This window comes from Pinus tabuliformis, chromosome 2_2, assembly GCF_031772625.1.
Source record: "Pinus tabuliformis cultivar Carrire ecotype Pingquan chromosome 2_2, CPIR1, whole genome shotgun sequence".
Lineage (NCBI taxonomy): Eukaryota > Viridiplantae > Streptophyta > Pinopsida > Pinales > Pinaceae > Pinus > Pinus tabuliformis.
Window position 1 is genome coordinate 772,152,964 of NC_142300.1, and position 24,751 is coordinate 772,177,714.

The following is a 24,751-nucleotide window of genomic DNA, read 5'->3' on the forward strand; positions in this document are numbered from 1 at the left end:
AATTTGACATATCTCTCTCTCTCTCTCTCTCTCTCTCTCTCTCTCTCTCTATATAATATATATATATATATATAATATATATATATATATATAAATATATATATATATATATTATATATATTATATATATATATCAATTAGATAATCGAAATATAAATAAATATTCAACATACAGGAGATGGAAAGGGAGAAATCCAACAAGGACTTTGAGAAATATGGAATGAGTTGTAATTTGGAGAATTGCCCATTTGTTGTTATGAGATTTTCTCCCTTCATTTAAGTAAAATCAACAATAATTTATTTCTATACATATCTAAAACTAATTTCCAGAACCATCACATAATCTGAATTTCAATTTAGTTTTCAAACCTTTTTTTAAGACTAAGGCGACTTTAAGCAGAAAATCTATACTATGAAATATTGTAACCCATGTGGATGCATCCTAAAGGATAATTTGAGATGAATATGTCATTTTATGTGAAAATAAAAATTTTGATAACTTTTAAATCATATTGGTGCTCTTGTAAAACTAACTTCATTCATGCATTTAAATAACTGGTGTGTTAAAATAATAACTACATCGGTTTCTAGGTTTTCAATAATTACAAAAGGAATTATATCATATCAGTGTGTTAAAAAAATTTAGCACACAGATAAGTTATTTTAATCGATGCCCATTACTAGTAAACACACCAGTGCTTTTTACAAAAAACACATTGATGTTTCGGAAGAAAAGACTTCTCTTATCTTCAAATAGGAAAATGAGTAGCAATTGATTTTTTAGAATATAATTCCGTAAAGTCTTTTAAATAGTAAAAATATATTTACTATTTCATTATTTTTCCGAAAATTTCAAGCAAGAGATTTGTAAGAAAGACATACAGGTAGCGTTGTACATTTAATACCCCCTCCGAGGTCTACCCAACATAACCATTCCAACTGGGGTAAACATGAGGAGATATGCTACCTATGATCAAATTCGAACTCCTATGTCAACTTAATGAAGTGAATAGATGGAACATCAAATAAATTTATCCAACATCATCAACATAACCAGCAAGAGACAAGTCAACTAGTCAAATAGCATGTCCCTCGGTCCCACTATTATTCTCCAACTGTTAGGCCATAGTCACTCTCATGTTATGGGCAAGGGGGTTATGAGAAACTAAAATTTGTTCTTACATGCATACCTGCCAGTGACTGTGGATCAAATTTGCTACTTGAGTGCCAATGACCTTGATATTTAAGCCACTTTTCTAACCCAGAATCTTGTCCTCTACCTAAAACTTATTCTAACTTCCATAATTCATTAAAAACATGATAAAAGTGATGATAAATCAGAAATGACGCTTAGGACTATGCCTAAGCATCCCCAAATCAGACTGAATTCTATCAAACATTTGGCATCAATGCAACCTATAGGTCTAGGCTACAAGGCTAATTATAAGCTACTACATCATCAATGACGTCTTCCATCCATTCATTTAAGATTTATAAGTAAATATACGAAATGACCATGTCATAAACCAGTGATTCAACCACACTTATAACCAACATAAAACCATATAAGTATCAAAGATATGACTGTCATTAATCCACATATAAATCAATGAAAAATTAATTGAACTTAGATTTTATTAATCATAGGCAAATCCGACCAGTTTTGGGATTTCCACATACCACCCAACCATAAACATGGCTGAACAAAATCTATCTTTCAACAAGTCACCCACATGCCATATTCCAAGCATGAATGTGGGATCTCATAGAACTAACAATCCAAAAACAACTAAGTGAATCTACAGGTTAAACCACCTCCACCCTCATCAAACTGTGATTACACCAAAACAAGTGCTCCTATCACAACTGAACAAAACTTGGAATCCCATCTGGAATATATCACTATCCTTGAGTAATTTTCCTTCTCCTTGTCTCTCAGGCTTTACCACAATCCAAACATAGATAACTAGACCCTAAACCGAAACTAATCCCTAAGGGTTTACTATGTATCCCACCAAAATAGGTCAAGGGATTCCTAGGCCTTTTGAATTAACCTTGAGACCACCTCTACCCTAAATTTTGAAATCCATCAGGCAATTCCAAAGCTAAAAAACTGAAATAAACATCCAAACATAACATAGAATCCAGAAAAAGGCAAGGCTAGGCTGAAAACCACTATCATAACCTGGTAAGAGCATGCCATCGATAGCAAGAGAACCATACAACAACATGAAAATCCATGCATGTCCAAACCAATTAGAAAATCACAAATGCAAAAGGTTACCTGCAAGTATTCCTATTGAAGCTGGTGATCCTTCTTTTCTTTCCTTGATCCTTGCTTAATTTTCCCTTCCTTTTCTTTCTCTTCACTTCCTTGCTCCAAACTAAACTGCCCTAACAAAAATCTATGTGACCAAGAGTGTGATAAAGAGTGAATAATGAGAGAGCTCCAAAATTGAACTGACAAAAAGTTACCAACACACCCTCGAAAGCGTTTTTTCGGAATGAGGCCTCTATTTTCTTCATTTTCCATTATTTTCCTTCAATTTCCTCTTCAAATGTAACCTGTGACATCTCACCTTACTTTTCTCCTAACTTCCTTTATTTTCACAAATAAATGTGCAAAAAATGGCTTTTTTCCTTTTTATGCCTTTGCGTTAACCTTTGACAATTTTCCTTAGCCAAAACACACATCCAGTGATGCCCACTAGGATATCTTTGCCTTTCTTAACTTTTATTATATGAAAGTTTTCACCAAGGATGTTATAGAACACTCCCCCTTGGGGAACATTGTCCTTGATGTTAAATGACACCAAGACCTCAACAAAACCATTGAAAATAAAACATACTTCCTATGGAGCTTTATAACTTAGCTCATTGCAGTATTTACAATGAAGAACCCGCTGAAAAGAAAAACATCATGACAACATGAAAAGATAATAACCATACTAATTATTGTAGCTTTATAACTTATGTCATTGAAGTATTTACATCCATATACACATACATATACAAACATCAAAACATCAGCAAAAAATATTCCAAACATAAACCAACATCAAACCAAAACTACTTTTCCTCAACCAACAAACAATGAAGGATATAGGGCTTGCATCTGGTCTTCCATCTCCCATGTACCTTTCTTAGATGTAAAGTTCTTACACTAGACTTTAACTTTCTATATGTCTCTATTCCTAAGAATGACATGCTTCCACTACAATGTGCACTGAGGCTCCAGCTGGAACTCTCCTTCTTTCTCCACCTCCAATACAGACAAATCAATAACATGATAAACATCCTTTATGTACTTCTCAAGAAATGAAATATCGAAACGATCATGGAATTTCATTGTTGGAGGAAGTGCAAGTCAATATGCCACTGGTCCAATCCTCTCAAGGATCTCGAAAGGCCCACAATATTCTGGTGCCAACTTGGCACATAAACCAATCCTCAGAGAACTTTTCATGGGCTTGATGCGCAAATACACATGTTCCCGAACATGAAACTATTTGAAAACCCTATGATGATATGCATAAATCTTATGTCTATCTTGTGTTGCCTTTACATTCTTCTTTATAACATGCATTTCCTACTCCATGTCCACCAACATATCTGGTCCAATAAGTACCATGTTCATTGGATCACTTCAGCTGATGGGAGTGTTACAACTTCGTCCATACAATACCTTAAAAGGACTCATCCTCAAGGACTCTTGATAACCCTTATTGTATGTGTTAGGGTCCTATAATAATAGGATTAATAATTTTGAATTAGCTATGGTTAGTCTTGTAATATTGTACATACTTATTCTTTCTACAAAATGTTTTCCATATTAAAGGTTAAAAAATGTAAAGAGGGTATGTCCTAAAAGAATAATCAAAGGAAAAAAAGAAAGATAAAAAGTGAAAAGAAGTGAAAAAATATTAACCACAAAAAAAGAAATAAAACATATCATGAAAGTGTGCAAATTCAAATGCCACTACTTTTTACTTTACTATGCAAAATAAGGTTCGGTGCATCTTGTTAGAAATGCCACAATCCATGATGGTCAAACAACTTAATCTTCACTCATTCATGTTTTAAATTTATGTTGATAGATAAATAATAAAGATCTAGCTAAACTATTTAACCTTGGCAGATCAGTAATTAGGTAGAGAGTAAAAATGTGCTCATACACTTAATCTAAGCCATTGGAAGTTATGAGGTTAGAATTAGATAGTTTGCTTGTAAAAAGAAAATGAAATAAAGGGTCTACAAGCTCAAATGCACCTAATAAAGTGAAGAAAAAATGTCAAGATAAATAAAGGGTGGGTAGAAGAAACCTTGCAAATGTACAAGGTGGCTCATTCAATAGCACATTTATCATGCTTAATCCTATGTTTCACGTGCAGGAACATTTCTGAGAGTGAAAAGGTATTCACAAGATTTTTTGATTAACTTCCCCTCATTTCATTTCACCCCCAAATACATACTTAATAATTTCCCCATTATCCCATCATTTATTATTTAAATACCCTTTTTCCCTTCATTTTGACCTTTATCCCTTGGTTTCACACATTTCCCTAGTAAAGTACCCTCCAAAACTCACCTCGCTACTCAAAACCCTTTTTCCCTAGTGTGAAACTCATTCCCCCATGGAAAATATTATCACCCCCTTATTAATTTCCCTATTTACCTTCAAAACCCATAAAAACCCCTTATCATATGTTTTTATCCCCCCCACATTATCTAATTAATTCCCCAATTCATATTCCCCCACAAAAACCTTTTAACCCACCAACCCTTGGTGCAGTTAAGAAACCCTGCCAGAATAAACCCTACTCCCACGTTATTCATTAATTAATTACAAATTATTTGTAATTATCCGCCCTGGGGCACCACAAAGCTCAGTCTTGATCCCCTCCATGCAGCTTGACCACACGATTATCGTTCGATCTCCCAACCCTAGATCCAACACTACACATCCATATTGTGCAAGATCACTACCTGGAAATTACTAGCCTCAGAGCACATGAGATTCACGGTTATGATAACGTACTATTCTTCTACGTGTCGTCCCCATGCTAGATCGCGTGCTCACAAGGAGATATCGCCTTCCCTGCAAAAGCAATTCAATTGCCCATGAAACCACCTCCCCACAAAGACCAAAAGACATTCACTTTTCATTTGTAAATTCCACGCCAAATTGTAACCATTGCTGGTTAAAAGGCTGGAGAAGCCCCATTTCAACTCTTTTCACTCATTTGCACTGTGAATGCCGCTCAATATTTTATTCAACAGCCTGAGCCTCTATGACCAAAATTGACAACCTTTTGCTACCCGAAGAAGCTTCAGACACCAAATTTGAGCATCCAGTTCACAGCTGAAGCCATTGTACCCTCTGCAGCCACCATTCAAACTAGTTTGCAAGCCATACCACAAAATTCGAGATATTATTGAGAAAAACTAGAACGACCTTCACAATTTGAAAACGTATAGTAAATTAAAAGCTTAATTAATTAAATTTAATTAAAATTTTCCGAAATTGAAGAGTATTTCAATTCAATACCAGAATCCCTTCTTTTTGCAAACTATAATTACCCTTCATTGTACTAGAGCTTCCAAAAGCTTACATCTACAGCAACCACAAGGCTAATCCCTATCTATAAACTCTGTCATGGCCTCCCAAACCTTTCTAGATGTGAGACCCATGTCAACCCCTCACCTGGACATCGACCATTTGGCACTAGCAGATAAGGATTTCCTGATAAAGGATACTGCCTCACTAGCCTACCTTCTGAAGCTCCACTACTGGAGTAAGGATAGATTCTTAAACCATACCTATGACATTCATATGTGGGAATCTAATTTACCCAAGTATTTATTCCCAGAAGTGCACCCATTCCTTGACATCATACACTTCTGTCATGCCTGCTACGTCCCTATCAAAAGGGATATTGTTTCCCCCAATCTACAATTGTTGTTCACTATCACTCCAGAGTCTATTAACCAAATGCTGGAAGTCCAACCTAGCCCTAATGATACCCCACTATCCATTGGATACCTATTGGACCTATATATATGACACTAGACCTGGTTAAGATAAGACAAATGTTCTAGACCTTCATCATAGAAGACCTCCATACTCCCACTGATAGTCCACCTTATGCTGCCACCATTGTTTTCAGAGCCAGGAAGACATATAATTAGTATGCTCTCCTACATCCTAGGATATACAACAGATGAGCATGTGGATGAGGTTATCCTAGCCTGCCTATCCATTTTTACCCCAGGCAAGCTTCCTACTGTCATATACAACTATGCTCAGTTCATTGAACATTGGAGGCATGAACAGTTCACCAGACTACCAACTGAAAGAGTTTTCAAGTACTATCCAATGTTATTTCACATGTTTTTATATTATCAAGCAGATAAATTCCTTGTCAGCATCTAGAAGTTGGATACCAAGGGAAAAGAGAGATCAGTTGTTTACTGGACACCATTGATCTAGAAATACTACACAGTATTTAGCTATAAATATTTCAATGATTCATTTGTCTACCCATTCATGAACATGTTGACGAGTAACGCTCAACCCAGAATAACCCATGAAATCAAGAGGGTGCTATAGTTGGCCAAGAATAGAAAAAGTGGGAGACTAGTATCTGTACCAGAACCACACTGAAATTAGAGTTTATGGTTGTAAACTAGCCCCTTATAAGCTTCCCAAATACCTCCCTATGAGGATATTTGCACTTGAGTAGTTTAGGAAAATCATCAATTCAGATGAGGTAAACTTCCAAGCAGCTAAGAAGAAGACCGAATTTAAAATAAAGAACCAATTGGGCCCTTTCATATGTAATAATAAAGAAGCTGGACCTGAGTCTGACAAGATATTGCAATAGGTGAAATTCATAAACAACTTCATGTGGATGTATGACCCTCATGCGGTCATAAACAAATTGAGAATAAAGGTCAAAATGGGACCTTTCATCCACCATCCTAGACCTGATATTGAGCAGTTCTCTTGTTGGAAATAATACTGAGAGGTGGGGTGAATCAGTATTATCAGATCAAGAATTTTTCTTGTTCATAATCATGTTTATATACTACTTCAGAGAGGGGAACTAGCATGTGCATGCAACCATCTTTAAGGGAACCGATGTTTATGTAGTAAACTTATGATTCAGTTAATTCATCATATGTTGATCTCTAATTAGTGCATCAATACTTCATAATTCATTAAATAGTAACCATGTGTAGTATAAACAAAATAAACCATTACACATAAGCAACACACATGAACAACAAGATTTATGGTGGAAACTCAATGAGGGTGAAAACCACCTGCTGTTGTTGTCTCTCTCTTCTTTTAATAATAAGAAAATTTGTTTACAATTTCGTACTGGTGCAGACTCATACCAGTATGCACACTTCTACCTGTAGAAGGTTACAACCTTCTCTTGTTCTCTAGCTTCTACTGGAAGGGAGCTACAACACCCTATCTCTTGTAGTAGCCAATATGTTTACTAGTACGTAGGTTCTAGCCTACATAAAAATCCACTCTTCCACGAGGGACCATGTTTCATGAATTTTCAGACCAGATGCTCGTGGCATATATCAAGACATATGAAGACCTTGACTCATTAATAACCCATCAGAAATTTAGAAGCTCAAACTTGAACCAACATGTAGTTAATATGAAACAATCAAATCACTGTCATCAAAACACTGTGTTGAACCCAAAAACCTGTATCAACATTCTGAACCAATTGAAACCTCAAAAATTCATGCCTCAGACTGTATACGCTACTTTGATGAAGAAAAATTGCATGTATATGCTACTTCCTTCAACCCAACCTATGTATACCTCTAAAGAATCTGAATCATAAAATCTTTGAAACACAAATTGTGCCAACCAACAATTTATTGAACATCTACTGTCAACTTACAGAACTTTACACAGGTACGAAACAGAAAAACTTCTTCTCACTTATACAATCAATCAAATATCAACCTCCTTATGCATTGAGATTTACATTCAGATCTAAGAAGACTCCATTGACAGAAAACAATAAAATAGCAACAACAATAAATCAGGAATGTTGATCTGGTAGATCAGTCATCTCTGAACACCAATCATTTCTTCTATATATAGTACTTGAAATAAATGAACCTACGTGTATACGCTTTTCTGCCGAGACGAACCTGCATACAGATCTGCAAATATTGACTCAAAACTTTGCCGCAATTCCAGACTTCAGACAAACCCACATCATGATAGATAACCAATAAAACAGATGAAAAACATTAGATCTAGCCTCAGCCAATATCAAATCATTCAAGAATAAGTCATTTCAGGTCTCATGATCCTGATCCAATATTGAACTCAAGGTGTACATATATATTTCAGTTCTAGTCCCATACATAACCCCTGCAACATAAAATATACTTCAGATAGAAGTATTCCTTAGAATCTTATTCACTTACACATCTTGGCTTATGAACCTCTCTTCTTGGAAATAGTTTTTGGCCTTTCTCAATACCATGGACCGAATTCACTTAGGACCATGGAAAATTTTAGGGGAAAATTTTCGCCCTTAGGTGGAATTAAGGGGTTTTAAATTTTTAGTGGGCGAATATTTTGTATCATAGTACATTTTTACAAATTGCCTCAAATAGCCCACCTTGTTTTAAGGGAGAGGGTAAAAAAGGTAAATTTACCCCTTGAAATTAGGAGTTACAACCTTTCATTCGCCCTAATTTTCAAGAATAGGTTTTCTTTAGGTGAATCCTATGGGCCAAATATCATATTTATAGAAGAGGTATGGTAAATTAATAAAAATATAAATAAATGAGAGGTATGCTAAATAAATAAAACATCTTTTATTTTTACTCCATAACTCACCATATATGCATGCAAGGGTGTAAACAAATAAAAATATAAATAAAGTGGAGGTATGGTAAATAAATAAAACCTTTTTTTATACTTACTCAAAAGGTATGGTAAATAAATAAAAATATAAATAAACTAGATGTATGGTAAATAAATAAAACCTCTTTTTATATTTAGTCCATAACCCTCTTTCTATTTATGAAGGCTCAAAAAAGAGGTTTTATTTAAGTGAATCCTATGGGCCAAATACCATATTTGTAAAAGAGGTATGGTAATTTAATAAAAATATAAATAAATGAGAAATATGGTAAACAGATAAAACATTTTTTTATATTTACTCCATAAGTCACCTTATATTTAAGGACACTCAAAAAATGCGTTATATTTAGGTGAAACCTATGGGCAAAATACTATGGGCCAAATACCATGGGCTAGATTATTATTAATATCATGCAAAAAACCATTATTAACCCTAATATTAGTATTAATAAAAATAAAAATGGCACATGGTATTGACCCATGGTATTCACGTGGAATGTAGCCTATTTAAATGGGGGAATTAAACTAGCATAGATCCATCTTTACTCTGGATCTACTAAGCCCCGAGAGGGATCAAATATCATGATATGAAAACTAGCATAGAGTGAAAAAATATTTGATCCCTCTTGGGGCTTGGTGGATCAAGAGTAAAAATGGATGTTGTAATTTAATGTATGTTAAACATTTTAATTTGGTTAAAATAAAAAATAAAATAAAAATCAATTATTAATTTTATTAATTTTTATAAATTACTAATAGTAATTTTAAGCTCTAGGTTTATGATAACCCATGATATTGACCCATGGTAATACCATGGTATTCATGTGAGCATAGACTATTTAAAGGGGAAATTCTATAATCTTAGATCCATCTTAATTCTGGATCTACCAAATGCTCAGAGGGATAAATAGATTTCATCCCTCTAAGAGTGGTAGATGTGGAGTTAAGATGGATATAGGTTGGTTTTTACGATAATGAAGATATTAAATAGACTTAGAAAATTATATTGTAAAAACATCTTAAGGTGAATGGTTAAAGCTACATATAGTCATTTCACAAAATTTAGTAAAAAATACAAATATCTCCATTAATGTTGGTTTTAGCCCTTTTCTAATTTAACAAAAAAAATTCAAAACAATGAAACCTTATCACTCTTTCCACATCACCCTCACAGAAGATTTCCCACCATTTTTCAAACATTCTCAATACGATATCTTCATGAAAAAGTTCAGGTATTGATGTTGGATTAGTTGTTTGAAAAGTAAGCTAGTTTGTACAATCTTTCATCTTCTGTGCTATTGTTAGTTTGTCCTAATGACTTGTAGGGGTATTGTACAAAATTTCATCTTCTCTGCTATTCTTAGTTTGTCCTAATGATTTGTAGGGGTTGTAGCCACTACACCATATTTTCCTAAAAGGGGGAGATTGTTCACCAAAAAGGAAATTAATCTACATGTTACAATGTTGTTAAAAAATGGGAGACCTATGAGGGTAGTGAATTATGCTAATAAACAATTTAGATTGGGAGAGGAGTAATTAAATTTTATTATTTAATTGAATATTTCCAATTAAAATAATAATAAATCCACATTTATATATTCATATATTGATTGGAAGGATTCTCACAATGGTCACTTCTTTCAATTAGATCCCCTTCATGCCTTTGGGATACCTAATACTTTCTTATATAATATAGTTTGGGCTTGCTACTTGTTGGCGTGTTGGGGTAAACAAACTTGATGTGTTTTTTTTTATCTTGCAGTTGGAGTCTATGGAAAAAGAAAGAAATTTGATAACTTGAAAAAAGTGGTAGCTTGACAAAAGTTGTGGAGAAAATATTAATCTATCCTACCTTGATAGAACTTCTTGTCAATATCAACACCTACAACAACTTTGTTGTGGAGTATTATCAAAACTAATATAAGGATACGAAAGAGTGTATTGTAAGAACCTTGACAAACACGGCCACTAAAACTTGGAACATTGTTTGTAGGAAGAGAAAATTATGTTTCTTTTTTCCAAACATGTATGTTAGTATATTACAGTTTAATGAATATGTTTTCTTATTATCATATATGGTTTCATACTTTAACAAAACATTCACCAAGACTTCATAATGCTTTATTATTCAGTAAAAGATTTGCTAAGATCTTAAAAGATTTTATAATTCAGTGAAAGTTTCTCCATCACTATACAAGATAATATAATCTAGTGAGATATTCGCCAAAAAAGTTATATATACATATTATATTATTGATAAAATCGCCTCCCACTTTTCCTATGTATCATGGGGATTAGCCCATTTAGTATACATATAAATTTAGGGTGGTTCTTAAAATTGTCCCTACTTAGGACCAGTACCTTGGATCAAATACCATAGACCGAATACCTTAGACTAAATACCTAGGGTTAATATCATGGTCCAAAGATACCTTGGACCAAATACCTCGAACCAAAACCATGGTTTTCAACATGTACGCGCTTTGCCTTCTGTGGGAGTGCATGTGTATGTTATACGCTATTTCTGTTCTGAGTACTTGTGTGTATACACTGCTTGGACTAAGTGAACCTGCATGTATCTCTTAAACTACTCTTACATCATCTTCTTCCTTCAACTTCTTTATTTTGATCAATAGACCTTACTTCCATCTTCCTGATCCTTTGTTCCACTACCCTATTGCCTCTTAATATTCCTGTTAGCCTCTGATCAAAACTCAATTGACCTGTAGAGTTGCCATGAAGGACAATACTTGTATCATAATGCCAAAAATATTGCCCTTTGGACATGACGGAAACCATGCTGGTGTTGACTACTACAAGTTGTAAATACTGTTAGAGATACCATACAACACCAAAACACCAAAATACTCTCCCCCTTTGACATCAAGGGCAAAGGGCGGACCACTCTACTCTCCTCCTTTGCATTATTCTATCCATACTCCCCCTGAGTACATGCTGATTCTGCAGGATATGATTCAATATAATAACATGACACTATAACTCAACAAAGTGAGTATGACCTCCCTATGACCATGAACTCATACATACACCAATCACCCAACCAAGTGGAGATACACCATACTTAACTCATCTACCCAACCAAGTGGGGATATACCAAATTTATACATGACATAAATACAACAATTATTACATCATCCATCCTAAGGATATTGGGGAAATAAATTACATCATATGATCAACATAACTCATTAAAATATAGACCATGACAGAAGAAGTTATAACACACTAATGACTCATGCAACTAAGATATAGCTGAGTTCAGCAACCATAATGCCAACAATGTGGAATGTGAATGCTCCCCCTGAACCCGTGCTACCACATTTTTGTTTTCTATTAGAAAAACATATACATACTTTCAGCCAAGGCAACCCGCATGTACCTGTGCATAGACTACATGAAATGAGCATGTAGTAAACTTCCTCTAAAAAAGTGGATTTTAGAACAAGATGATGCAGCAGCAACTCCCAGCTTTTGTCTGAGATATTCAAATGTTTCTTTGGGTAGTAGTTTAGTTAATATATCAGCAACTTGTTCTTTGGAGGGGACATACTCCAATTTGACCTTTTGTTCAAGCACTTGTTATCGTACAAAATGGTACTTGATGGGTATGTTCTTGATCATGGAGTGCATGACTGGATTCTTTGAAATACTGATGCCACTTGTATTATCACATAGAATGGAGAGGGGTAGAGTACATGTGATTTGAATGTCTTGAAAAGTTTTCATCATTCATAGTAGTTGTCGATAGCAAGATGCAGCAGACACATATTCTGCTTCAGTTGTAGATAAAGCAATTGAACTTTGCTTCTTGCTAAACCAAGACACTAACATGGAACCCATATAGAATGCACCACCACTAGTACTTTTTCTATCATCAACAGTTGCTTCCCAATCTGTATTTGTATATGCATGAAGAGTAAGATCTACATCTCTAGGATACCATAGTCCAAAGTCCTGAGTTCCTTGAAGATATTTGAAAATTATTTCAACTGCTTGAAGGTGTCATTCCTTTGGATTTTCTTGGAATCTTCCAACTATTCCTACTGCATGCATGATGTTAGGTTGGGTACCTTTTAGATAAAGAAGACTGCCAATCATGGATCTATAAGTTGGTTGATGTACCACTATTGATTCATCATTTGAGATGAGACTACATCTTGTTACCATTGGAGTACATACAGGTTTATAATATTCCATTCCGTACTTTTTCAGGATTTCCTTGAGATATTTGGTTTGTGAAAGAAAAATACCATCTTTAGTTTGTTGAACTTGTAGACCAAGAAAATAGGTAAGTTCACCAAGCAAGGACATTTCAAATTCTTGTTGCATTAGTGAAGAAAAATTATGACTCATGGATTCTTCATTTCTACCAAAAATGATATCATCAACATAACAAATAATAATTAGAAATTTATCATTTTCAATATTTGTATATAAATTCCTATCTACAGAAACTTTTTTAAAACGTTGTTGGTGTAGATATTTGTCAAGCTGGTAATACCAAGCCCTTGTAGCCTGTTTCAGACCATAGAGAGTCTTTTTGAGTATACATACAAGTTTTGCATTATTTCCAAGAATGAATGTTGGGTCCCTATAATACTAGTGATTACCCCATTACTATTGTAGTTATACCCCTTATTTATATTGTTGTGCCCCTATTACCCCCATATTGTTATTTCTGTGCCCATATAATCCCTCTATTGTTATTTTTGTGGCTTTATATTATTATTGTTAGGTCGGCTGGATTATATTGTGACTCCTTAGACTCCTATATATAGAAAAGAGGTTTTGTCATTTGTATCATCGAATAATTGTTCATTTATGTAATGTAAAGGAGGTTTCCCCCTCGAAGAGGCTGAATTCTAAGGCGTTGATCTATCTTTTCTTGAGCTGGTTTCATAACATTTGGTATCAAAGCTTTGGATTCTAGGGTTTTGCTGCTCCAAACAGGTCATCGTGGCATTTTCGCTATAACTTTTTTTCTGTGACATTTCAAAAGTTGCAAAAGAAACACATTTGAGAAGAAATCACGCTGAACCTTGGGTCTGAATTTCAAAGATTTTAGCACGATATTTCCAGAGATATGATCTGAGGAAGTTGGTCTTTTTGCAGACTCCTGAATTACATTCAAAACAGGTGACCTGGGGAAAATCGTCATAACTTTCTCTCTGGGGATCGGATTGAAATTTCGTAAGAAGGTATAGAAAGAGGACATACTGTAGTTTCTTGTGTGAATGTTTCAAATCCATAGGTTGAAACAGTGACTCGTGGCACGTCGTACAAGTTCACTCTACTGAACTAGTCTATAAGAAAGTCACTGTGGGAGATTTCACATAACTCTTTCTTGGAGAATCCAATTTGGGTCAGACTTGTGGCATTGGAAAGAGGACACAGAGGGCTACAATAACTCACAAGTTTAGAACTAGATGATTGGAAAGTACATAGATAAATCAGAGGCAATATCGAGCTCCTACAAAGTGAAAAAAGGTGTGTAGATTTTCTTAAATTTTTGCTTAAGCTTGGTTTGAAAATTTATTTTGAAGGAATTCAAAGGGCATAGTTGAGAATTATTATCGGTAACTGATGCCCAGAGGAAAGAAAATGAAAACACCTAGTAAGGAACCTGAAAGCTCTAGCATGACTCATGAAGAAGAGGAAGAAATGCAACATGATATATCAAAATTACAAGACCAAGTGCAACAACTGTCCCTTGCACAAAAAGGAAAAAAATCTAAGATGGATGGTTTAAAAAAAGATGTAGAAGCTAAGATGGATGGTTTAAAGAAAGGTTTAGAAGCTAAGATGGATGATTTGAAGATAGATTTGAAGACAAACATGGATGAATTGAAGATAAATATGAATAAATCGCTACAAGAAATGGTCCCTAAGGGTGAAAGGGTACTAAAGGAAACTCATGATGAGAACAAAAGAAATGTTAATCATGATTCCATAGATGCTAATGTTGGATCGAATACTCACCATATTCCAAGGATCCCACCACATGGATATTACAGATGGAGCAATTCTTCAATTTCAATAATGTGCAAAACAAACAAAACGTACGTATGGCAACTATATATTTGGAACCAAATCAGTTTGTATGGTATCAATAGCTTTGTTCTCGTAAAAAATTTATCACTTGGGAATTTTTACGGAAGAATTGATAGCACATTATGAGGATACAAAAAGCAACACTTTTTTTAGCCAATTGATAAGTCTCAAACAAAAGGGTTCAATAATGGAGCACATTGAGGAGTTCCAAAAATTGAACATAAGGGTAAAACATATTCCAGAGGAGCATAGGATTGATGTGTTCATAGGGTCTTTAAAGGATAATATCCAACATGATGTTAGCCTTTGGGAACCTGATTCATTAGAGAAGGCATTAAGGTTAGCAAGAAAAATGGAAAGAAAAATTACGGCAACTAGGAAGCATACCATTCACAACTATAAAGACGGAAGTGTTGTTGCCCTTAGTCTTCCACAACCTACAAGGTTGACTCCACAACAATTGGAAGAAAAAAGAGCGAAAGGGCTTTGTTGCAATTGTGATAGAAAATACACAAAAGGTCATAAGTGTGCTGAGAAGAAATTATTCTACATAGATTGTGAAGAGGAAGAAGAAAAGGAGCAAGAAAGGTCAAAAGAAGAGGATATACTCCAGGAACAAAGCCTAGATGAAGAACAAATAAATCCGACCATATCTTGTAATGCATTGGCGGGAATTACCACTCCTCAAACCATCAAGATAGAAGGACAAATCAAGAAGAAAAAGGTAATAGTGTTGATTGATTCAGGAAGCACCCACAATTTTATTCATTGTAGGGTAGCAAAAGAATTGAATTGCTTCCTATATCCAACACCAGAGTGTCAAGTGATGATTGCAAATGGAGGAACAATAAATTGCTCTGGAAAGTGCCATAATATCAAGCTATCCATGGCAGAATATGTATTGACTAGCCCAATGCTTTCCATTCCAATGGGAGGTGCTGATGTTGTACTAGGAGTCCAATGGCTACAATCCTTGGGTACAATAGCTTTTAATTTTCAAGAGCTTTTCATCAAATTTTCTACGGAAGGAAAGGAAGTTGAATTAAGGGGTATTGCAGGGAAACCAGAAAAGATAATTAGCTCTAATGGCATGACAAAGCTTCTAAAAAAGGAGCAAAGAGGTGTAATTGCACAATTATGTTCGCTAGATGCTTCCACATTGGAATCATCTATTTCTCTAGATCTCCAAAAAGTCCTGGAAAATCATTCCAAGGTATTTGAGACTCCCAAAGGTCTCCCACCTATGCATGATCATGATCATGCTATTCATCTGATTCTAGGAAGTGTTCCTCCAAACATCAGGCCGTACAGATATCCCTATGTCCAAAAAAGTGAAATTGAATGTATGATTGCAGAAATGCTAGAGGCTGGTATAATTCAACAAAGTCAAAGTTGTTTCTCATCTCCAGTAGTATTGGTGCACAAGAAGGATGGATCATGGCGCATGTGTCCGGATTATAGGGAGCTCAACAAGCTCACTATTAAAGATAAGTTCCCCATTCCTGTCATTAATGAATTACTGGATGAATTGCATGGATCAATTTACTTCACCAAGTTGGATCTTCGTTCAGGATATCATCAAATCAGAATGAAGATTGAAGACATTCCAAAAATGGCATTTAGAACTCATGAGGGTCATTATGAATTTTTGGTCATGCCTTTTGGCCTCACCAATGCACCTTCAACATTTCAAGGCTTGATGAATTCAATTTTCAAACCATTCCTTAGAAAATTTGCGTTAGTATTTTTTTGATGATATACTAATCTACAGCAAGTCTTGGAAGGATCATGTTGAACATGTTGACAGGGTGCTACAACTATTGGAGGAGAAACAATTATATGCAAAAAGATCCAAATGTTTCTTTGGAGTCCAGGAGGTGGAATATTTGGGTCATATTGTATCTCATGAAGGAGTTAAGGTAGACCCTAGCAAAATTAAAGCCATTAAGGAATGGAAAATGTCCACATCCATAAAGCATCTGCGAGGATTTATTGGGTTGACAGGGTATTATCGCAAGTTTGTTAAGAATTATGGGAGAATAGCAGCACCTCTAACAACATTAATGAAGAAAGATTCATTTTCATGGACTCCGGAAGCAACAAAGGCCTTTGAACATCTTAAAGAGGCAATGTGCCAAGCACTGGTCTTAGCTACACCAGACTTCACAAGAACCTTTATTGTGGAATGTGATGCTTTAGGAAATGGAATTGGTGCTGTTCTAATGCAAGATGAAAGACCCATTGCTTTTGAAAGTCGTCCAATCAAGGGAAAGTTTTTAAGCAAAGCTATTTATGAGAAGGAAATGTTGGCTATACTCCATGCGCTTAAGAAATGGCGACCCTACCTAATGGGAAGACACTTCAAGGTAAAAACGAATCATGATAGCCTTAAATACTTTTTAGAACAAAGATTATCCTCTGAAGAGCAACAAAAGTGGGTCACAAAGATGATGGGTTATGACTTTGAAATCATCTACAAAAAAGGGAAGCAAAATGTGGTGGCAGATACACTCTCAAGAAAAGATGAGGATGTGGAAGCATTGTTGTGTGCCATTTCTATTATCCAACCAGATTGGATAAACGAAGCAAGGGAGGAATGGAAGAATGACGAAGAAGTGTGGGCACTTATTCGAAAGCTACAACAAGATTCCAGTACTTCTGATACATTTAGCTGGAAAAATGATTCGTTATGGTACAAAGATCGCTTATACCTCTATAAGAATTCCTAGCTAAAACAAAAGATTCTTATGGAATTGCACACTTCTCCCTTAGGAGGGCACTCAGGATTTTTAAATACTTACCACAGGGTTAAGAAGGAATTATTTTGGGATGGCCTTAAATTAGATATTCAAAAGTTTGTGGCGGAATGTTTGGTTTGCCAACAAAATAGAGTTGAAACAATTAAGACACCGGGTCTATTACAACCTTTATCCATTCCATGCCAACGTTGGGAGGAGGTTTCAATGGATTTTATCATAGGTTTACCCAAGTCTGAGGGAAAGAGTGTCATCATGGTGGTAGTTGACAAACTTACCAAGTATGCACACTTTTGTGCATTATCACATCCATTTAAAGCCAGTACAGTTTCTACTGCATTTATGGAAACAGTTCAAAAGATACATGGAAACCCAAAGATTATTCTAAGTGACAGAGATCCCATTTTCACTGGAAATTTTTGGACATAATTATTTTCTTTCCTTGGTACTCAGTTAGCTCATAGCTCATCTTATCATCCTCAATCTGATGGGCAAACTGAGATAGTAAACAAATGTTTGGAAGGATATCTTCGTTGCTTTGTATCTGATAAACAGACACAATGGGTCAAATGGTTGCCTCCGGCTGAATGGTGGTATAACACTTCCTTCCATACAACAACAAAAATGACCCCATTTATGGAACTTTATGGGTATCAACCACCATCCATCACATCATATTTAAGAGAAAATTCTAAGGTTCAGGCAGTCGAACATCATATCGAACATCAACAACAAGTCCTCCAACTCTTAAAGGATAACCTCGTGTTGGCACAAAATAGAATGAAACAACAGGAAAATCAACATCGCAGTGAAAGAAGTTTTGATGTAGGTGATTGGGTATTCCTACGGCTACAGCCATATAAGAAAATGTCCCTAAAGCAAGCTAAGAACGATAATAAATTATCACCAAAGTATTATGGTCCATACAAGGTGTTGCAAAAGATTGGTACTATGACATACAAATTGGAGCTTCCGACATCTTCTCGATTGCACCCAGTTTTCCATGTTTCATGTTTAAAGAAGGTTATAGGCGACAAGCTCCCAATTCAAACAATATTGCCAGAACTTGACAAGGAAGGAAAAATTATATTGGAACTAGAAGCAGTCACAGAAACAAGAACTCGACAGCTACGAAATCGATCAATTTCAGAGTATCTTATCAAGTGGAAGAACTTATCCGCTGAAGATTCCACATGGGAGGATGAGAATTTTATGCAGAAGTATCCAGAACTACTCAAGCGTTGAGGACAACACTTTTTTGAAGGAGAGGGGCATGTTGGGTCCCTATAATACTAGTGAGTTTCATAACAATGAATCCTTTCGGCTGATCAATATAAACTTCTTCTTTTAAATCTCCATTAAGGAAGGTTGATTTTACATCCATTTGGTATACTTTGAATTTCCAAAAACTGGAAAGAGCAAGAAACATTCTAATGGCTTCAAGTATGGCAACAGGTGCAAAAGTTTCTTCAAAATCTGTACCTTCTTGTTGAGCATACCCTTTACAAACAAGTCTGGCCTTGTTTCTAATGACTTCTCCATTTTCATTCAGCTTGTTCTTGAATATCCATTTAGTTCCTATAATATTTTTATCATTAGGTCTGGGAACTAATTCCCAAGTGTCATTTTTTCAATTTGCTCAAGTTCTTTATCCATGGACTTGACCCAACATTCATCTTTGCATGCTTCATTTACATTTTGAGGTTTAGAGGAGGATAGTAATTCTAGGTAGCTTGAGGTCCCTGTAACAGTTCTTATTGTCTATACACCAGCCTCCCTTTCTCCTAAAATTTGATTTTCTGGATGATTTTTCTACCATTATATCTTCTTTTGGTGCTTCATTGGTTTCTTCTTCAATATAATTTTGATTTGATGTGGGAAAGTAATCTACATCTTGCTCATTGTCATAATCTTTTACTGATTTTATCTGTTTTGGATTTCTGCATGCTTCATCAACTACAACATCAATACTTTAAACAATTTTCCCAAGTATTTTATTATAACATATATATCCTTTACTTATAGAATAATAACAAGAAGAATCCCTTCATTTTCTTTGGGTTTAAACTTACCAAGTTTTTCATTAGTCTTTTTGACAAACATTTTCTTCCAAAAAATTTAAAGTATTTTACAGTAGGGGTCTTACCATACCAAAGTGCATGTGGAGTTTGATTTCTATTTACTTGAGCATTTGCTTTGTTGATAATAGTAACGACAGTGAATGCAGCTTCACCCCAGAAGGTTGTAGGAGTTCTAGATTCATCTAGCACTTCTTGAGCCATTTGTTGAACTATTTTATTCATCCTTTCTATTACACCATTTTGCTGAGGTGTTCTTGCGGTGGAGAATTCCCTTTTTATTCCATGTTGTTCACAAAAGTCAAAGAATTCATCCGATATAAATTCCCCTCCTCGATCAGATCTGACGCATTTGATTTTTTGATCTAATTCATTTTCAACCAAAGCTTTGAAGGCTTGGAACTTTTCAAATACTTCATCTTTACACCTTAGAAGACTTATCAAACACATTCTGGAAAAATCATCAATGAACAAAATAAAGTATTCTTCTCCACGAGGTGACTTTTTACTTGTTGGTCTACATAAATCAATATGGATAAGTTCAAGAGGCTTACTAGTCGACCCTTCCTTTTCCATGAAGTGAAGTCTGGTTTTCTTATCGATTTGACATGGTTTGCATATTTCTAGGATGCCGATATCTGAAAGATCACGAATAGCCTCTCCATGCTTTTCTTATTTGAGAAAAGCTTAGATGTCCCAATCTTCTATGCCACGACTAGTTTTCATCATTTTTTCTTAGATAACACTTTTGTTGTCCTCCTTTGAGTATGTATAAGTTGTTTGGAGTTCTTATACCTTTGATCACGGTCTCTCCTATATCAAGATCATGAACAACACATCTTTTTGATCGAAACACCACTTCATTTCCTTCATCACACATTTGACTGGCACTCAACAGGTTATGCTTTAAACTATCTACATACATAACATTTCCAGCTTTAACCTTTTCCTTCAAGAAAAAAGAACCTTTACCTTTTATGGTAGCTGGAGTGCCATTTCCAAATGAGACATTCTTTTCCTTCTCTAAGGCATTAAATGAGTGAAGTTTTTCTTTGTCACCTGTCATATGTTTGGATCATCCACTGTCGATGTACCACTGATTTTCTTGTCCTTCTACATACAAGGCTATACCACATCTTTCTGTCTGAGATTATTTTCTTTTCCATATCTTGGGATTTGATGGTCTTTTCTCCTTTTGATTTGTTTGCCAAAATTTTCTCCTGCATTCAGATTCTTCATTACCAAAGTTGTTACAAATTGAACATTCTATTTCATTTTCAAGAGGAGAAAAGTTATTATAGGAACTTCTCTTGATCCCTATTACATTACCTTGATTTTGTGCTTCTCTATTCATGATGGTTTTGTAAGAAATGCATTGAGAAGCTTTGTGCCCAAAATTATGACATGAAAATTAGTTTCCAATAAAGAATTTTCTGCAACTACCAAATCTATTTACCTGTTGATTGTAGCTTCTATTGATGTTCATCTTTGGAGAAAATTGAGTATGATTTGCCTGAGGTTAGTTATGTCTTCTATTGATATTCATCCTTGGAGAAAATTGAGTATGATTTACGTGGTGATCAGCTTTATGCCTTTGCTTATAATTGTCATATTGTTCCCTAATCTTTGCTACATCAATATAGCTTTTGGTGGAGGTTGACGGCTTCTGTGATTGAGATGCTTCTTCAGTATATCCAAGACCTGTCTTTATTAGAGAGAACGTTGAGCTATGATAATTTCATTTAAAGATTTTGATCCTTTAGCAAATCTAAGATTGAGAGATTTTGTTTTCTCAAGATCTTTTCTTAGACCCACAATTTCACATTCTAGTTTTTCATTGTGTTTTTCTTTTTCAGCAAGTTGGTATGTAAAGGTATCTATGATCATATTGTTTTCTTCTAAATAAATTTTGAGCTTAGATATTTCTTCATGAAAGTTTTCTTGTTCTAAAGCATCCCAAAAATCATCATTGTCATAAGCCATGAGAAGTCTATAAACATCACTATTAGATAAACCATCACTATCCTCTTCTAAACTATCCCAAAAAGCATCGCTATCATAATCCATGAGAAGTCTATAATATTGGCCAATTTCATCTTCTTCACTCTTAGATAAACCATCGCTATCTTCATGAGTATAGTAACTCCTTCGATTCACAACTTGTTTCATATTCCCTTTTGCATATTCCTTTTCTTTTTCATATTTATCTTTATGAGGACATCTATCAGCATAATGATCGACTATACCACAAGAAAAGCATTTGAAATGTAGCTTACCTCTAAACCTTCCAGAACCCCGTTGAAGCTTCTTCACAAAATTTACCTCATCTCCTTCTTCTAAAATGTGTCCTAATTCATTGTGTTCTTCCTTTTCTTTTGCTTTTGTTGAAGCTTTAAATGAAGCTTCTCTAGTATCTGAGGGACCTCCTTTTTGCATCTCAAAAGCGGTTAGGATTCCGTGAAGCTATGTCATAGTGATATTCTATAGATCTTGTTTTTCTTTTATGGTAGAAACTTTTGATTCAAATTTACGAGACAAGGATCTCAAAATTTTCTCAACTAAGGTAACTTCCTTTATTTCTTCATCGAGATTCTTCATACACTTAACAATCTCATCTATATGTAAGAAGTAACTAGCTATACTCTCATCACTATGCATCTTAAGAGTTCATACTGAATTCTGAGAGGTTGAAGCTTAGCATGTTTTACCGGAGAGTCTTCTTTGTAGCTCTGAACAATTTTGTCCCATATCACTTTGGCTGATTTGAGCTGCATGACTTTGACAAAGCCTGATTGTGACAAACTTCCCAATAAAGTATTAACAGCTTTGGAATTGGTTTCATGTTGCTTTTTACCTACCGTGTCTGTAGGAATTGTTGTTGGAAATTTATATCCTCCTCCCACAATTTCCCAAATATCTGTTCCAAGAGATTGTATATAGGCTGTAGTTCTTATTTTCCAATAAACAAAGTTTCTCCCATCAAATATTGGCAGTGTGATGGATCCAATACTTTCATGATTATTCATCTTTATGGATCTCCCTTCAAGTGATCAAGCTTCTTCTGAAGGACCTTCTCCGATACCAATTCTTGGAAATAATATTGAGAGGGGGGGTGAATCAGTATTATCAGATCAAGAATTTTTCTTTCTCATAATCAGATTTATATATGCTACTTTAGAGAGGGGAACTAGAATGTACACGCAACTGTCTTTAAGGAAACCAATGTTTATGCAGTAAACTTATGATTCAATTAATTCATCATATGTTGATTTTTAATCAGTGCATCAATACTTTATCAATAATTAAATAGTAACCATGTGCAGTATAATCATAATAAACCATTACACATAAGAAACGCACATGAACACCAAGATTTAAGGTGGAAACCCAATGTGGGTGCAAACCACCTGCTGCTGTTGTCTCTCTCTTATTTTAGTAATAAGAAAATTTGTTTACAATCATGTACTGGTGCAGAATCATACCAGTATGCAGGCTTCTACCTGGATAAGGTTACAACCTTCTCTCATTCTCTAGCTTCTACTGGAAGGAAACTACAACCCACTAGCCTTTCTACTAGCCAATATGTTTACTACTACGTAGGTGCCAGCCTACAGAAAACTCCACTCTTCCACCAGGGGCGACGTTTCATGAATTTCCAGACTGGATGCTCCTAGCACATATCAAGACATATGAAGACCTTGACTCATCAACAACCCATCAGAAATTTAGAAACTCAAACTTCATCAACCAACATGCAGTTAATCTAAAACAATTAGATCACTGTCATTTGAACACTATTTTGAACCCAGAAACCTGTCTCAACATTCAGAACCAACTGAAACCTCACAAATTCATGTCTCGGACTGTATATGGTACTTCAATGAAGAAAACCTGCATGTATAAGATAATTCCTTCATCCAAACCTGCGTATACCTCTAGGTATTCTAAATCATAAAATCTCTGAATCACAAACTATACCAACCAGCAGTTTATTGAACATCTACTATCAACCTACAGAACTTTAAATAGGTAGGCAACATAAAACATTTCTACCTCACTTATACAATCAATCAAATATCAACCTCCTTATGCATAAAGATTTACATTTAGATCTAAGAAGACTTCATTGACAAACAACAGTAAAATAATAGTAGCAATAAATCAGCAATGCTGATCTGATAGATCAGTCATCTCTGAACATCAAGCCTTTCTATTGTATACACTACTTGAAAGAACAGAACATGCATGTATACGCTCCTTTTCCGAGATGAACCGGGCGTATAAATTTGCAAATATTGACTCAAAACCTTCCTTCAATTCCAAACTTCATACAAACCCAGATCATGATAGATAACGAGTAAAACAAATGCAAAACATCAGGTCTAGCCTCAACCAATATCATCAAGAATAAGTCATTTCAGGTCTCATGATTCTGATCCAATATTGAACTCAAGGTGCACATATATATTTTAGTTCTAGTCACATACATAACCCTACAACTTAAAATATATTTCAGATAGAACTATTCCTTAGAATCTTATTCACTTGCACATCTGGCCTTATGATCCTTTCCTCTTTATATAGTTTTTGGCCTTTCTCAATACCATGGACAGAATCCACTTAGGACCAATACCTTGGATCAAATACCACGAACCGAATACCTCGGACTAAATACCTAGGGTCAATATCATGGTCCAAAGATACATTAGACCAAATACCTCTAACCAAAACCATGGTTTTCAATATGTATGCGCTTTTCCTTCTATGGGAGTGCATGTGTATGTTATACATTATTTCTATTCTGAGTACCTGTGTGTATACACTGCTTGGACTAAGTGAACCTATGTGTATATCTTAAACTGATCTTATATCATCTTCTTCCTTCAACTTCTTTATTCCGATCAATATACCTTAGTTCCATATTCTTGATC